Source organism: Grammomys surdaster, unplaced genomic scaffold, assembly GCF_004785775.1.
Source record: "Grammomys surdaster isolate TR1022 unplaced genomic scaffold, NIH_TR_1.0 136, whole genome shotgun sequence".
NCBI lineage: Eukaryota > Metazoa > Chordata > Mammalia > Rodentia > Muridae > Grammomys > Grammomys surdaster.
In genome coordinates, this window is record NW_021604594.1 from 16,485,686 (window position 1) to 16,502,891 (window position 17,206).

A 17,206-nucleotide genomic window follows, 5' to 3' on the forward strand; every position below is an offset into this window, starting at 1 on the left:
AGATGTTTTTGCTTCTTTAATACACAGCCTAACATCATTTAATCATGAGGAAACATAAATAATAATAATAATAATAATAATAATAACAACAACAACATACATAATAGACATCTTATTGGCCTATTTTGTTCTCTGTGTCATCTCTCCTGTAAAAGTGGGTCATTCAGCCTACTGTCCAGTGGGGCTCTGTGGCACGGTCTATTTCACCTAGGCTACAAATCTATATATTTTTATACTGACCACTGGAACACAATTGCAACATAGTAGTATGTGTATATCTAAACACAGGGATACACAGATAGTGTGTGTGTATCTAAACACGGGGAAGGTACAGTAAAATTAAAGCTCCATTATAAATTTAAAGGACTATCATTATATAGATGTGTCCTAGTTAGCTTTACTTGTCAATTTGGCATAGTCTCCAGTCACCTGAGAAGTGAGTCTCAAATAAGAGTTTGTCCCGGTCAGCCTGGTCTGTGGGTATGTCTGTAGAAGACTGTCTTGGTTATTAGCTGATTTTTGAGGACTTGGGCTGTTATGAGAGAAACCCCAAGGCAAGGTAGTCCTGGGTCATGTAGGACAGCTATCTAAGCAAAAGCCTGTCAGGGAGTCAGCAAGAAAGCAGAATTCTTCTGGGGTTGTGACTTCAAGCTCCTGTTTGAGTTGCTTTCATGACTGCCCTCAGTGACAGTCTGTGGCCTGGAACTGCAAGCTACACAAGTCATCCCTCCTTAAGTTGCCTTTTAGTCTGTGTATTTTATCACAATAACTGAATATAACTAGAACAACGTGGCTTACCATTGACCAGAATACGGCTGGACAACACAGTCTGTAGCGTGGATTGATGAAGATTTTCCCTTTAACAGATTTATTTCTTAAAAAATGACTTTCAGGGGCTAAGGGAGTTGGCTTGATTGTTAATGTACTTGCCAAATAAGCCTGAAACGCTGTTTCTTCAGTATCCATGAAAAGACCTGTAGTAGTGGCAAGGCATATAATTCTAATGCCTAGCAAATGGAGAGCAGTAGACCTCTGTATCTCGCTGCCAGTCAGCCCAGATGAATCAGTGGGTTCGATGTTGGATGAGCAACCAACTTGTCTCAGAAAATAAGATGAAGAGAGATTGAGGAAGATACTAGACTTCTACTGCTGGCTTTTACATGCAAGTGTAATTACATATGCAGATGTCTATACACATATGGGGGCATGGGGTAGACATCAAATACTTTCAAAATAAATGTTATTGCACATAAGATTTAATGCACAAAGCATGTCATGACATGCATATATTAATATATTCAAATGACCCCACATGCTCATGGGATTGGCAGGATAATTTACTCATTAAACCAAAATCTTGGACACAAATACATTATTGTTGCCTGTGTAGTCCATGGCTTTAAGATCTTTCTGCTTGTTCATGTACACAGCTGCTACTTTATGTCCTTTTACCCCAACTTCCTGCCTGTTCTATACTGGCACTCTAGTAGCCATTATTTATTCTCTATCATCTGTATATTTGACTTCTTTTAAAAATATCTAAATTCAAAGTAAAAATCTACCTAAGCTTTAAATCAAAGAAGAAATATTGTTAGGTTCAATTTCAGAATAACTTTGAGTGCTTATTTAATTATTTAGCAAACTTACACCATGCCTGGAACAGGCATTCTAAACATTTCATGAATATTAATAAATGGAACTTGGATCAGGAGCGATGATAAATAAAATAGAGATTTCCCCACACAACAGATGCGTCTGCGGCTCTGAGAGCCTTTATATACTCACTTAACGAAAAAGCAAGCCCTTCACTTTGAGGACTTGCAGTTTTTTTTTTTTTCTTTTTGAGACTTTCCATTTCCCATCAAATGTTTTTGAGAATAACATTTTTTTTTTCAAAAGATCTTTGGTGATAATTTTTTTTACACTTTTTTGAATGTTGGGTTTGTAAGTAATGATTTGTCAGAAGGAAAGGGAAGAGCAGAAAAGATGTGCACAGAGCAGCAAATGTATACATGCAGTTCCCCAGGATCCTTGATGTGGGACAGAAGGCAGCCAGAAGATTTGCTTAGCATTCCTGCAGGCAGGAGGAGGTATGAGTGTGCCTTGGCCGTGCTGGGAATGGAGCAGGGTTGAATGAGGGGTGATGAAGTGTCCTGCTGAGTTGCAGGTATGGCTCTCAGCAGAGTCTCAAGCTTTCATGACTTGGGGCTGGGGCTGCTGTGGGAATCTGTGGAGATGGGTTAATTGCATAAAACTAGAGAGGTTGCTGATAGGATCCTAGACACATTGCAATGCAAATACTACAATTCCATGCTGATTCCTGACAGTGGATAGCCTAGTTATAATTACTGAAGATGTAAACATGTTTTCACATAGAAATCCATAGCATGGCGCTAACAAATTCTCTATTGCTCAAGAATAGAGCCGTTATGTAAAAGTGGGAGGTATTTGTATAGACTATAAGTATAGATATAGATAGTGTATATAATATTACAATTTATACTGAATAAATATAAATTGTATTATTATATATTTACTGAATATGAATATGTACATATGTTTCTTGTAATATGTATATTACACACACATATATAATAAAATGGATATACATTTATACCCTAAAAGGAGTTGTTCACTGCTTTTGAAGAAAATATCACAGATGATGGTACGATTGATGGGATTGTGACTGAAATCAGTCTTTATTTGCGCCTGCTGAACTGACAAAAGCCCTACCTGGCACTTCCCCAGCACAGTGCCATGTCTAATGACTGTGTTATGGCTTCAGTGTTGTCCAGCTCCATGAGGCTTACACACTTCTTTATTTCACATGTAGGGCATTATATTCACTTCATTGAAATAGTCAGCTGGTTTATCTTTGAGTTTCTTTGAGGAGTATAAAGATGTCTCATAAACTATCTGCTATAAAAATAGGGCTCAGAGTACCACAGTGAGTTAAAGTAACATAAAACTGTTCTCCAGCCGTTCAGTTCCTTCTGCCTGGTGAACTGAGAATCGAGTTCATTGCTTGCTTTGACTTTAATGTTTCCAAACAGAAACCATTTTAGTTCACATATTGTAGAAAATGGAAGAGGGTGAAGCATGCCAGAAGCAAGAAGACCCTTGTGCCTGCATTACACAGGAGCTTGGCCATCAAGGTGCACAGGGTTTTCTCTGACAGGTACAGACCATAGTCCTGGACAAGTTGCTTGAGGCAGTTTTCTGTCTGTAATTTCTGAAAACACACTTTCAGTATCAGGTCCCAGGGCAGCTGCTTATCTTGAAACCTAGTCAAAGGTAATTTCAGGAAGTGATGTATAACAGCTTTGCCTTACATATCAGAAGCAATTTTTTTAAAAAAAATAACTTGGTAAATATTTTATATGTAATATATAACTATTCATTACATTTAATGTCACATTGTCCAAGATTTCAAAATAGCTAAATATCCTAATTCTTTTTTAAAAATCAGTATTTTTAAAGTGAGACTGATCTTAGTTCTCTTCTTTAGTTCTTCATTTCTTTGGCCTAATATTTTTATTCTTATGTCCAGGATATTTGTAATCCAGTCCCAGATGTCATTTGCATATGTTCAAAGCAGACTGTTGTAGACTTCTATCAGGCAACCTGGCTCTATACAGCACTGAACAGATACACTCCTGATGGACTATTTGGCTAATTCAAATATTTGTTATTTATCAAAATCTTCTCAGCAGATTTCTACAAAATATTTTTCAGCTCAGACATGGCCCCATGCCCATTATCTGGCCATTTTATGTTACTAATACATTTATAAGTGATATTCTTTGGATTGCATGAAATAACATCGAACATTTACTAAACATTTTCTCCAGAAAATGAACGATATGTGTATCTGTGATGAGCTAGGAAAAACAGAGGGACAGAGACTGTTTTCATCTCATCAACTTCCCCCTAATAAGGAAAGACAAATTCTTGCTTTATAACTCTAGTGGGTATTTCTGAACAGATTGTTGGCAGGTACCCTCTTAATAACATGTAAACCTACCCGATTCCCACTCCTAAAGTCCTGACTATGAATGCACGTTTCCCTATTCTTCAACACCATTACTAGAGGCACTCAATTTTTAAATCCTGGTAATCAGTGGTTCTTGTAGATCCCTAGCCTGTTTACTGCTAATTAGTATAGATGTTTAATTAACACAATAATTTCAGTGAGAAAATAAAAAGAACAGAACAGTTTAAATCAGATCTAGTTAATGTCTAACTTATATTATCTATAAGCATTACTTCTGCACAGTTGATGATTTACTCATCCATAATTACTTTTTATCTTTGTTTGGCAGTGAACTGGAGGCATTTTTCTGATTTTGAGAGATAATCATTATTAGTTCACTCACAAACTTTTTAAGTCAACAATATTTAAGAACATTTTGAATTCTACATATGAAACCAGGAGATTCTAAAGTGGATAAATTTTGTGACTACTATGAATTATCTAATATTCATTATTATCTAATATTCATTAGATTATTGGTGAATTAAAAACATCTTAAAAATATTCATTAGACTTTTGTAAGTTAAAGTAAAAGTAAAAAGTAAGTACAAGTATTAGTGTTAATTTTGTAAATATCTACTTAATAACCATCCACTAAGGGCAATGCCTAGTGCACAGTGCTAGCTTGTTCCAGTTTTTTCTTTCAGTACCTGACTAATTGGACATAAATGATGGAATGAGGAGATTTACACTGATTATCAGAAATTATGGTTTCCAAAGTCACAGAGTATAATAGTGAGGGCTGCTTAGATCTTTTCTAAATAGGAGAGGAGAACTTCTGTCTCTCAATTGTTTTTATATCCACAATGAATAATGGCATATAAATATATTATATAATATAAAATATTATATATTTATTAATAAGTATGTAATGAATAGCATATATTATATAAAATAATACTATATAAGATACATTTATATATCATATATTATAAAATAATATAAATATTAAATATATAAACCTGAAAATCTATTAAAATACAATATAAATGTAAAATATACAAAATATAATTTGGGCTTTCTACTCCTCCCTGTTCCACAGACAGCCTCATCTTTTTGTGCAGTGCCAGCCTCGTCCCGTAGACAAAATTGTGAAGGTCAGTGTCAACGGATTTTGCTGTATGGGGCGCCTGGTTACCAGGGCTGCCTTCTGCTCTGCACTTGGCAAAGAGGAGACTGTTGCCATCAATGAACCCTTCATTGACTTCAACTATATGCTCTACACATTCCAGTATGACTCCACTCATGGCAAATTCAACAGTCAAGGCTGAGAATGGGAAGCTTGTCATCAAGGGAAACCCATCACCATCTTCCAGGAGCGAGATCAAGCTAACAACAATTGGGGTGATGCTGAGTATGTCCTGGAGTCTACTGACATCTTCACCACCATGGAGAAGGCAGGGGCCCACTTGAAGGGTGGGGCCAAAAGGGTCATCATCTCCGTTTCTTCTGCTGATGCCCCCATGTTTGTGATGGGTGTGAACCATGAGAAATATGACAATTTGCTCAAGATTTTCAGCAATGCATCCTGCACCACCAACTGCTTAGCCCCCCTGCCCAAGGTCATCCATGACAACTTTGGCATCGTGGAAGGATTCATGACCATGGTCAGTGCCATCTCTGTCACTCAGAAGAATGTGGATGGCCCCTCTGGAAAGCTGTGGCATGATGGCCATGGAGCTGCACAGAACATCATCCCTGCATTCACTGTCACTGCCAAGGCTGTGGACAAGGTCATCCCAGAGCTGAATGTGAAGCTCACTAGCATGGTCTTTCATGTTCCTATGCCCAATGTATCCATTGTGGATCTGACATGCTGCCTGGAGAAACCTGCCAAGTATGATGACATCAAGAATAGAAGAAGCTCTTACTAATCAATATATTGTATAGCCTGATTAGTTGTCGGTGCTGATATAACAGTCCTTTGACAAAAGATTATTAATATAGATTTATATATCTTTAAATAGGGTCTTCATGACTCTGAGTCTGGAAGGAGCGACTGTTGGTGCCTCTGCCCTGATTTTACAAGAACTCTGAAAAATTGACTTTAAAAACAAAAGAGGGGCAACGGTACCTCCCAGAAGGAGTCCTCCTGAAATACTCTCCATCATGCCTTGTTCACTTTTAACTCTCTAAAGCTGAAAGCTCATGGCAAATCTGCTGCTGACTGCCTCTGGCACCACCGAGACCAACAAAACTTTGCCACAGATATGGGGAAGAGCCCTCTTACCCTTAAAGGGAATGGCCCAGACCCAGTTCCCTTATGGAGCCGAGGATTGATATGCCTGTCTGATACCACAGAAGGCACAGCTAACCGGCTACCAAAAAGATTAATGAAATAAATAGATACCCCCACAAAGCCAGGCCCAACCATAAATAAGATGAATAAAAATTTATATCCAGGGAAGAGAAATCTCCCTGAGAATCCCCTTCTTTTTCCTTTCCAGGTAAAAATGAATCACTTGTGATGTCTGCTGTTAGAAGTTCTAATCCAGATGCTGGCCTCTGAACTTATACTACTCAGACCTTTGAAGGGCCACTGAAAAGTACATCAAACAGCTAGAGATTGACATCACTAATCTGAAGAAATCCCTCGTTTCACTGTCTGAAGAGACCTCCTAAAATCGCAAAGATCCTTATGGGACTCGATTTACTCTATCACAATAGAAAAGGCTGTGTACAGCTCTTGACTGTGTACAGCCCTTAAAGAAGAATGTTGCCTTTACATAGACAGACAAGGAGGGTTAAAGAGAGCATGAAATAGGTCAGTGAAGGCCCTGAGAAAAATCAGAGAGAGAAAGAGACAGATGAATGCTGGTACAAGAATTGGTTTTCAGCCTCTCCAAGGTTGTCAGCCCTACTTTTTTCCATCTTGGGACCATTATTTGGTTTCATTTTGCTTATTTCTGCTGGTCCCTGGGACTCAAATAGGTGGACTAACTCTGTGATACAACAGATAAATAATTTGGTAGCAAAACCTATTCAGATACATTATCATAAGTTAGCTATGGAGGACCACGAGCCTCAAGATGAGGTTGTTACTTTATACAGGGTGTTCCCAAAACCCACCTCCACCCAACCTAAAAGGGGGGACTTCTGCCCCTAGACCAAGCAGAGAGGGGCCACCCAGAACCCCCTCTGACAAGCGATCTGAATTCTTGCTTAGGCTGCGAGACTAAGCACTTCAAGGGAATATAAATAAAAGATAAAAATATCTCTCTGGGTTCCCTGAGGGACAAGCCTGACTGCATAGGGGTTGATGTCATAAGTATTCCCTCTCCAGGAAAAAGACATCAGGATGGGTATGGCCCTCATGCCTCACTGGACAACGACAGGGGGACCGGAGCCATTAGAAGGTCCCCTTCAATTACTGGAGGTCAGGCCTCTATCCCCACCTTCGCAAGTTTAGAATTGCCACAACCCTTCTATACTTAGAGAAGGGAGGATATGTCAGGGGCAGCCCTGCTTACACACTGAAGGCCTAAAATCAACCATAGGCCTAAAATCAGCAATAGGCCTGTCATACATGTATACGAACACCAAGTCTTGGGTCTCAGTGGAAAAACATGGAAACAGATGGCTATAAGCTAATGTAAACAGGCAGCTTTTGTGGAAATTTACAAGCCTGAGTAGTCATAGACCTTGTAAATAGGTATCCTTGGCAGACAATACCAACTTAGATAAGGTCAAGCGAGTCATAGACAGTCATAGTGACTTGTCCCCTGAACTTTCACCCAGCTGATACCCGGTTCTGAAGATATCTGTGTTCCCCCTGAACACCCACACTCCAGTGTCATTCCCTTCCCTACATCCTGCCTTTCTGTGTTTATAACCCCTGTGTGAATGAATTACGATTTGAGAAAAAATAAATTATTAATAAAAAAAAGAAGATGGTGAAGCAGGCATCTGAGGGTCTACTGAAGGGTATCCTGGGCTACGCTGAGGACCAAGTTGTCTCCTGGGATTTCAAAAGCAACTCTCACTCTTCCACCTTTGATGCTGGGGCTGGCATTGCTTTCAATGACAACTTTGTAAGGCTCATTTCCTGGTATGACAATGAATTGGCTACAGCAACAGGGTCGTGGACCTCATGGCCTCCATGGCCTCCAAGGAGTAAGAAACCCTGGACCACCCACCCCAGCAAGGACACTGAGAGCAAGAGAGAGGCCCTCGGTTGCTGAGGAGTCCCTGTCCCCAACACTGAGCATCTCCCTCACAATTTCCTTCCCAGACCCCCTAACAACAGGAGGGGCCTAGGGAGTCCTCCCTACTCTCTGAAATACCATCAATAATCCTTCACACTGCTCCCCCCAAAAAAAATAAAATTTGAAATTATTTATATTTATATCATTATGTGAAATAAGTATAATATATAATTACACATGATGTATACTATAGGTATTATATATTTATATATTTATTGTATGCAAATTCTATAAATATAAATACCATTTATGACTCATAAAAATTAGATGGAACTTGCTTTCTCACCATCTTTCCTCTACAATCTCATACCCTTTGCCAGTTGCCTTCTCCATAGTGCCCTCCCTCAGGTCTGCCAGTACAAAGGGATCTTTACCCAGAGTCTTATGGTATTCCCATGGGTCTTCTTGTTCTACCTAGCATTCAGGTTCTTTACCTGTACAGGTTCTCTAATTTTTACTGTTTTTGCTTTCTGGAGACTGGGCTATTTCATTAAATATTTTTATCATAAATATCCTAACACATACCAATTCACAAATACAGATATATATTCTCTGGATACATTCTCAGTACAATATATTGGTGTTTTCTAGCTCTTCAAGTAGATCTGAAGAACTAGTGCAACAAACGTAATAGACTTGCAATAAAATAATCTAATAATTATTCAATTTAGATAATTTTCTAGTATTTTCCTTATTCATAAACAAGAGATCTTCAGCACCTTATAACCATTTCTGAGATTGTAAAACAATTTCTCCCCACACTACAGTAATTTGTTATTTGTAAATCTTAATACAATAGTTACAGTGTCCACAGGCAAAGGGATTATCATTCTTTTTTTAGATGGGGAGATTTAGACACCAATGACTTGGACTTTTGAACAAGTACATCAGTAAAATTGATTTCACACTTGGAGTCTACCATCCAATTATTGTGTTGTTTCTTGTCTCTCTTAAAATCAAGAGGCTTGATCTTGTCATAGTTCTCCAGTGTGTTGTTGAGGCAAAGAGAAATAGTGTGAACATGTTTCAGGGAGGCTATGAACTTCCAGGGCTAGACTTGGGGATATAAACGCAAAGTATTTCGTATTCATGTTTTATTTCACTGTAGAATTTGATGTTTTTGGTGTATTATTTTTCATGTTTTTTTTCTTTTATTTAAACAAGTCAATTTATGATTAGGCCTTTCAATTGTGTCAATCAGTAGTGGGGTTGATGCCTCACAGGGCTAACATGAAGGAACATAGGCTTTTGAAGGATAGTTGGGAATCTTTGGGAATCAAAGAGGAAAAAGGCAAGTTTTCACAAAAGGGAATTACAAGTTTTCTGAAACAATTAAATAAAATAATATGGCTGTATCTGATATACCTCGTCAATAAATTCAACATTATTATAAAACTATCATATCTTCTGAAAGTACTACCTTTCAACACTTAAAACTACAGAAACATAATAAAGGAAACATTGCATGTTATTGGACATAATTAAATAAGTAAATAGCCTCAGTTCCTTATTCAAAGTTCTAAAATTTCACTTATGATTTTCAGTCAAACTCAACACATCGGTTCCAAGACTCAGCAGTTGTTAAATATTTTGTAAGTTATCCAAACATGACAACATTTGCTTTAGTGAGAAGCTCTCACTCATCACTATAGATTTGAGAATATTGTTGGGCAGCTAGTTCTGTTTAGGACTTTGTCTATCACTGGTTCTTAACCTGTAGGTCATGACCCCAAGGGGGTGCCACATGTCAGATATTTTGCATAGCAGATATTTACAGTCTAATTCATAAAATATCAAAATTACAATTATGGAGTAGCACCAAATAGTTAAAGTCTGGGGTTCACCACAACATGAGGAACTGTATTAAGGCCTCAGAATTAGAAAGGTTGACAACTGGTCTATACGAAAGCAGCCTACGATGAATCTTAAACTAAGGAAGCTAATGGGAGAAGTTATCAATTGAGAGAGCTCTAAGAGGACTGAAGATAAAGTGCTTAAACGAAGTGGAATTTTCTGTGGTTCTTAAAAGTCAAAGTTCTGAGAATCCACATGTTTGAGGAATTGAATTATTCCACATATATGAACAGCACTCTTTTAATAAAATAGTTTTCTTAATTGGTGTAGTTAGAGGTAAGTTGTCCCCCCTGCCCCCACACTGCCCTGAGTTCTCAGGGACTAAACAACCAACTAAAGAGTACATATGCTCCAGCTGCATATGTATCAGAGGATGGCCTTGTCAGGCTTTGATGGGAGAAGATACCCTTGGTCCTGTGAAGGCTTGATGCCCCAGTGTAGGGGAATAACAGGACAGGGAGGTGGTATTTGGTGGGTGGGTAGGTGAACAACCCCATAGAAGCAGGGAGAGGAGGGATGGAGTAGGGGGATTCCGGGAGGAAACAGGGAAAGGGGATAACATTTGAAACGTAAATAAAGAAAATAACCAATAAAAAAAGAGACTCTGATTTTTGAGCTCTCAAGTTGTACAGACAGCATTAAGGGTATAGTTTTCGCAAAGCATCTCCCACTCCAGGTTTTCTGCTTGTTTTTTTGTTTGTTTGTATGTTTGGTTGTTTGTGTTTTTATTTTGTTTTGCTTTTAGTGATGAAGCTGTCTTGGAGTCATCTATGTTCCTGTAAGGGATCCTAACACACATGTCTGTAAATGTCCCCAGTAAACTGACTGCTTCTTTACACAACACTTGAGGAGAATCTTTCTTTGGTTTGTTATGAGTATCTCATATGGGCTATATAGATATTTGTTAACATCTACTCAAGAAAAATCAATCATATCCCTTTTCTGCTTTCATTTTGTGTTTTTGTGTCGTTATCCTCTAGCTTGCTTCTATGGGAGACAAACTGTTTTATTAATCTTTCTGTGCCTGGCTTATTTTGTTCAGCATGATGAAGGTTTAACATTTCCCCTTATAGAAAATACACGAGGAGAAAAGTAAATGTCATATTTCCTGTCTTTAAGCCCAGATCTGGTACTAAATTAACACAGAGCACAGTTTCATGTTGCAGCGATGGAGCATAAAATTGAAAGGCTCCTATCATTCTGATTTTTAAGGATTTTATCTACCTTATTCTCTGGCATCTAATCTGGTAATCATTATCACATAGGTGAGATGAATTCCTCCAGGGTCTATTTCCAGTTCAATAATATTCCTTAATCTGGGTTGACTTTGGATTATTTGGGATTGATTTTAGAGTCTTGTGCATAAATGGAAGACAAGTACTGCATCATTAAGGCACACAACTAGCCAAAATTTTACCTTTTGTTTTGAGACAAGTCCTCAGTAAGTTGTATGGGATGGGAAGACCTTGTTCTGTGGCTTATGTAGGTTTTAAATTTTAATTATTTTATTCTGCCTCATGAGTAGCTGGATCACAGGTAAATGCCCAGCCACAGCTTGAAGAAAATTTTGTTGGCCATATTTTTGAAGTGACTTGTTTTGTACCCAGAACTAAGAATTATGCTAAATTCTAAATACAGTAGGTAGGTCTCATAACTATAGACTTATCCTGTCCCAAGTGTCAGCAGGACTGAGACTGGGAAGCCCTTACTCTAGAGACACAGTTTAGAATTACTGTCATGGTGTAAGTGTGGATCTGGTTGTCCAGACAGAAGCTATTCACCAGTTTGAAGCAATCATTCTATACAGATTGATTTTCCTGGGGCATATGCTAGTGTTGCTATGCAGTGGGCTTTTCTATAGAGTTCAGCCTCTGCCATAGTATATTACAGAAGTTGCTCTGGGAGGTAATGATACACAGCGAACTATAAAAGCATTTTCAATAAAATTCTAACAAGATTTCACACATTGTAATTGAGGGATAAGAGGGTGACAATATTGCTTTCCAGATGTAAAAGAATATTCCCTCCTTATTAAATTAGTTATTTTTGTAGGGAGAGTGATGATGGTGACTGTCACTGTCCATTCTGTACTGTAAATTTAAGTTTCATTGAACTATGAAGAAAACAGAAATTATAGTATATCTCTTTTCCTTTTCATTCCACTTGATCAAACACACATCTAAAGGCTATAAATTGTATTAGCAATGACAAGCTATCAGGAACAATTCTTCAGAGGCTATTTATCAGATTTGCAAATGTGATGGGGCAGTCTTGAAAATTCTTCCTAGTTTTCTTATTTAATTTATTTTTTCAGCTACACATATTTTCACTTTTTTTTGCCTTTCTAAAATATCCATTTTACAATGCTCCATGCTCATAGGATCAGTAACCCAGGTAGCAGTTATGGTGTAATTATGCGAAACCCGTGTGATCGGCAGATAAAGAAAATGTTGTCAGTGGATCTTCTAGTCAGTGCATTGGTTACCTACCAGACAAGCACATTTTTTTTGGGGGGGGGTAACCAGCATTTTCTGCATGCAGAGGGTGGGACACACATACACAATGAAAGAAAGGTCAAAGCTCTCAACTCTCAGTTAATATTTCGGTAGATTCTTCACAGATAATAATCCACATCACCTCCTCATGAATTATTCTAGCAAAATGCAGGCAACTAGGATATGGAAAGCATTCAGGCTCCTGAGATCCCAAAATGCAAATTATACAACAGAATCTTCTCTCCACATACACTTGCATTAGAGAATTGCAAGTTTCTTCCTTCTACTGGATCTCCTTTGAGCTTAATTTCATTAAAATTCATCTTTAGTGTAACCTATTACTCTTAGACTCTTCAAACCTGGGCCAAGTACACACTGCAGTACACACATCATCCTTCCTTTCTCCATAAACAAATAAACTAGAAAAGGTAAATGGAAAAATAGAGACAGCTTCTTGTAATAGCACCTTCCAAGGTTATGTCTTTGTCTAGGAAAATTATAATAAGAGAATATTCTAAATACTCAAGTGGTAAACTCCATGTCCTGAATATGCATAAACTTATTATTTCTCTGTCAAGGACTGTCATTAAACTTCTGAAATGCTGCTTAGTTTACAAGTAGACACATCTTAGCATTTTACCAGTGGTGGAGGACATTTGCTAGCCATTGAAGATAAGCTTATGGATGGATTCCAGATTAGATTTAGATCAAGACCTCCTGAGAATGGACTAAACACTGTCTTCAGGGAACAGTTAGGTCTTATATTAGTGTAACCATCACTACTAATCTTTATGTATTAGCAGAAGCAGATAGGGTTTTCTATACACTAGTAAAGAGGGTGGATCTCTCTCCCTCTTAGATACTCCGAGATTCAGTTGTATCTGATAGGTAGAGCAGAACAACATCATTGACAAAGAGCCCCACATCAGCAGGCAGTGGACTAAAGAAATACTGTCCACATGCAGTGACTGAAATGGTCTTTTTACAAATGATTCTTTTCTTTAACATGCAGCAAGAGAGGGCACAAGTTGGCTTGTTTTAGGGTTTGCATCTTCTGCCTGTCATCCACATGGAATAGGTTGTTGCTTCAAATCCCTTTCCCCTGCTCTGTACAGTTTGTGTGGATGGACACATGAGGAATCAACATTATTTAAGGTGATATTGAAGAACCAATGAGTAAAACTAGTAATCTACAAGGGTGTACAAAAACTTCCAACATGTATACTGTCAAGCTTTCTGATATTTGATTTTGATAAAATTTCATACTCTTTTCGGTAAGAACTTAGCATTGAAACTTCCTCTGATTGCTTACTTGCCCAAGGCTCCTGTCTAATTATAAATACTGAACTATCATGTAGTATGCACAGTGATACTTGGAGTCAAAGCTTCTGGCAAAGGGCAATTAATTTTCTAAATAAAACAAGAAATTACAAACTTAAAAGTACATAAAACTGACCCAGTATTTTTTCTAACTAAAGCTTTTAGAGAAGTTTCATGATTTTAACTTTTGAAATACACATCTGTTTTTAATTGTGATTTCCTTTGTTATTTTAATTACATTAATATTTTCTTTTTTTTCTCCTCCAAATAACATCTTTATTGATTCTCTGGGAGTTTCATATCATGCACCCAGTCACAACCCCTTCCCAGTCTTAACAAACCTTCCATGTCTTACCCCCATAGTTGTAACCCCTTCCCCACTACAAAAAATAAAAATAAATAAATAAAAATAAGGAAAAAAGAGGTTCACTTTGTATATCTAAATACTCACTGGAGGATGGTCAAATTCTCAGTGGCCTGCCCCTTAATTAGAACTACGTCCTTCCCCTCCCACACCTCTGCCAAGAGCCATCAATTGTGGGGCACTACACTTCGGTATCATTAGGACACTCTTTTGGAAAATTTTCTTCGGTGACTTAATGTCTAGGCAATTTAGGCAGGTGAGGATAGGGGGTTGTCAAGAAGACTTCCATGTCCCTCCTCTTAACTGTGCATCTGCAACCATCAATATCACAGCAAAAGTATTTGTCTTGCTTTTCACAGTCAGAGGGGGCATAAATCATGGGCCTCTACATGGTTTCTGGCAATAGTAAAGACCACGAACATAATCCCCTATAGCAGTTGGACCACAGAGGCAGACAAGGCCATCAGAGGTTTCCTGGACCACAGAAATCATCATGGCCTCAGGAGGCAGCACAGCCCATTGACATCAATTTGGCATCAAGCTGCCGCACATCCTGTGGCATCCAGAAGAAGGCGTTGAAGTCTCTGGGATTGGAGATACAGATGGTTGTGAGCCAACATCTGGGTTCCATGACCCAAGCCTGGCTCCGTGTGGAAGAACAGGCAGTGCTCTTAACTGCTGGGCCATTTCGTCATCTCCAAGTTTTGTCTCTTACTGTTCCATTTTATAATAAAGTAGCACATTCACAGAATGATATAAAACAACTGGGGCCATCTATTTCAAAGTTCTTCTGCATTTGTGCTGTAGCATGACACCCGATGTCAGCAGCCATCCAGGTGTTTCTCATCTGCTCCAATCTCCTATGCTACCCTGCCACCAATTTTGCTTTATCCTTCATAGACATGAATAGATAACACCAGTCCCCCAAAATGTTCTGTCTTCCTAAGTTAAAGCGTGTCAACTTATTTCTACACTTGGTCAGTGATGTGTTGCTTTTTACAAGAAAAGTAAACCCCTGGTTTGTGTCGTTTTCCAATTCTCATGGCAAGACTCCTGACTTCAGTTAACACAGTGAAGTCTCTCAAAGTAGCATTGGGACAGAAAAGCTGTACTAATCTGTTTCCATTTCTCAAATAGTCCTTTGCTTTTGTGACTATAATGAGGCTATCTTTTCTCGGACAATCTCTGGATCTAAAATCTTCACTGCTACAATTAAACATTCCCATCCTAAATCATCAATTTCTTCAGTCTGGGAGGATTTTTGAGCAGCATTCCCTGGTTGTATTATTTGTAAAATCTTTAAGATACATGGGGAACACTTTTTTTATGGAACCTTCTAGGTGGTCAGCTGCATCAAGATTAAGTTGAACATTACCTTCTCTGTCAAAACCTCATTGCAATGGACAGTAAAATTAAATTTTATGCTTTCTTTTTTCCCAATTTTTTGGGGAAGAGTGGTTTATTTCAAGATGAGGTTTCTCTCTGTAGCCCTGGATATCCTGGAACTCACTTTGTAGACCAGGTTGGCTTTGAAGTCATAGAGATCTGAGTGCTGCTCCCTCCAGAGTCCTGGGATTAAAGGCATTTGCATCTCCTCCTAGCAAAACTTTGTGCCTTCTATAAGGAATGCATGGACACAGAAGTTGCTGTTGATGTTCTGGGTGAAGAGTGGAAGGGCTGTGTTGTCTGAATCAGTGAGGAGAACAATAAGGCAAAGAAGCAAGGTGTCTTGACCCATGGCAGAATGGGACTTCTGTTGAGTAAGGAAAATTCTTGTTATAGACCAAGGAGAACTGGAGGAAAAGCGTGTCTGCTTGCGGATGCATTGTGAACACCAATCTGATCCTTTTTAATTTGGTTGTTTTAAATCAGGACAAAAGACTATTCCTAAATGGACAGGTACTACTGTGTCACAAATGGTTGGGATCCCAAAGAGCTAGCTGAATCCGCATACTTTTCAATCTTTTTAAAGATCGTATCTGTCAATATATTGTCAGAAAACTCTTAGACAAAGTAGGTAAGAAGCCCAAGGCCAAAGCAACAAAGATCTAGTGTCTTGTTGCTCCACATGTTCTGTAAAATAAATGTCAAGACATTTCTCTGAAGAAAAACAATGCATCAAGGAACAACAATGACAAAAAAAGGATGATGTTGCAGAAGATTTTTTTTTTTTTTTAGCCAATAAAGGAAGTCAAAGAAAATATCAGGAACAGATTGCCAAGAGATTTAGATTGTAAGCTAAACTCGCTGAGATCTTCTACTTCTAAGTCCGAGTCTAATACAAGAAAAATAAAAAGAATAAGAACAAATAGGATCTGGAGAGATAGCTAACTGATCAACACCACTTGTTCTTGCAGAAGATTTGGGTTCAATTCCTAGCAAAACATTGGAGGTTTACAACCATCTCTAACTCCAGGTTCAGAAATGCAATATCTGCTTCTGATCTCTATGGGTGCTAAGCACACATATTGTGCACATTCATGCATGCTTGCAAGACACTCACACACATAAAAGAGGAAATGATCAAACCTTGAATTCAATGTGACCGAACAAGAGAGTTTAGTTTGGGGTAAATATGATCACAGTGCATTATATACAATATAATACTGTTAATTTTCTCTAAGTAAAAAGAAATAGATCACATGGACTATTGGTCTTGAACGTGGGTTACTGGGTTTGTGCTCTGAAGTTGATAATGAGTTTCTGGTTCTGTCTATGACACTCTGACATAACAACTCAAAATTTGCTAAGAGAGAAATACCTATGCTGGAGGTTCCAGTTGCCACAGACTGAGTCACTCTTTCTTGCTGCTAAGCATACCGTAACACTATGATGAGCTCTCTGTGATGTGAGGTAAATACATCTTCTCTCCCTTGTGACGCTTCTCTCAGTCCTCCCTTCCCTTCCCTTCCCTTCCCTTCCCTTCCCTTCCCTT

The 17,206-nt window shown here is 38.3% G+C and overlaps 1 protein-coding gene across 1 annotated transcript in view; it reads right to left on the bottom strand.

Annotated features, from left to right (window-relative positions):
• B3galt1 (beta-1,3-galactosyltransferase 1) overlaps window positions 1-17,206 on the bottom strand; it is a 241,205-nt gene that overhangs the window by 207,600 nt on the left and 16,399 nt on the right. The gene's annotated exons all lie outside the window — the stretch shown is intronic.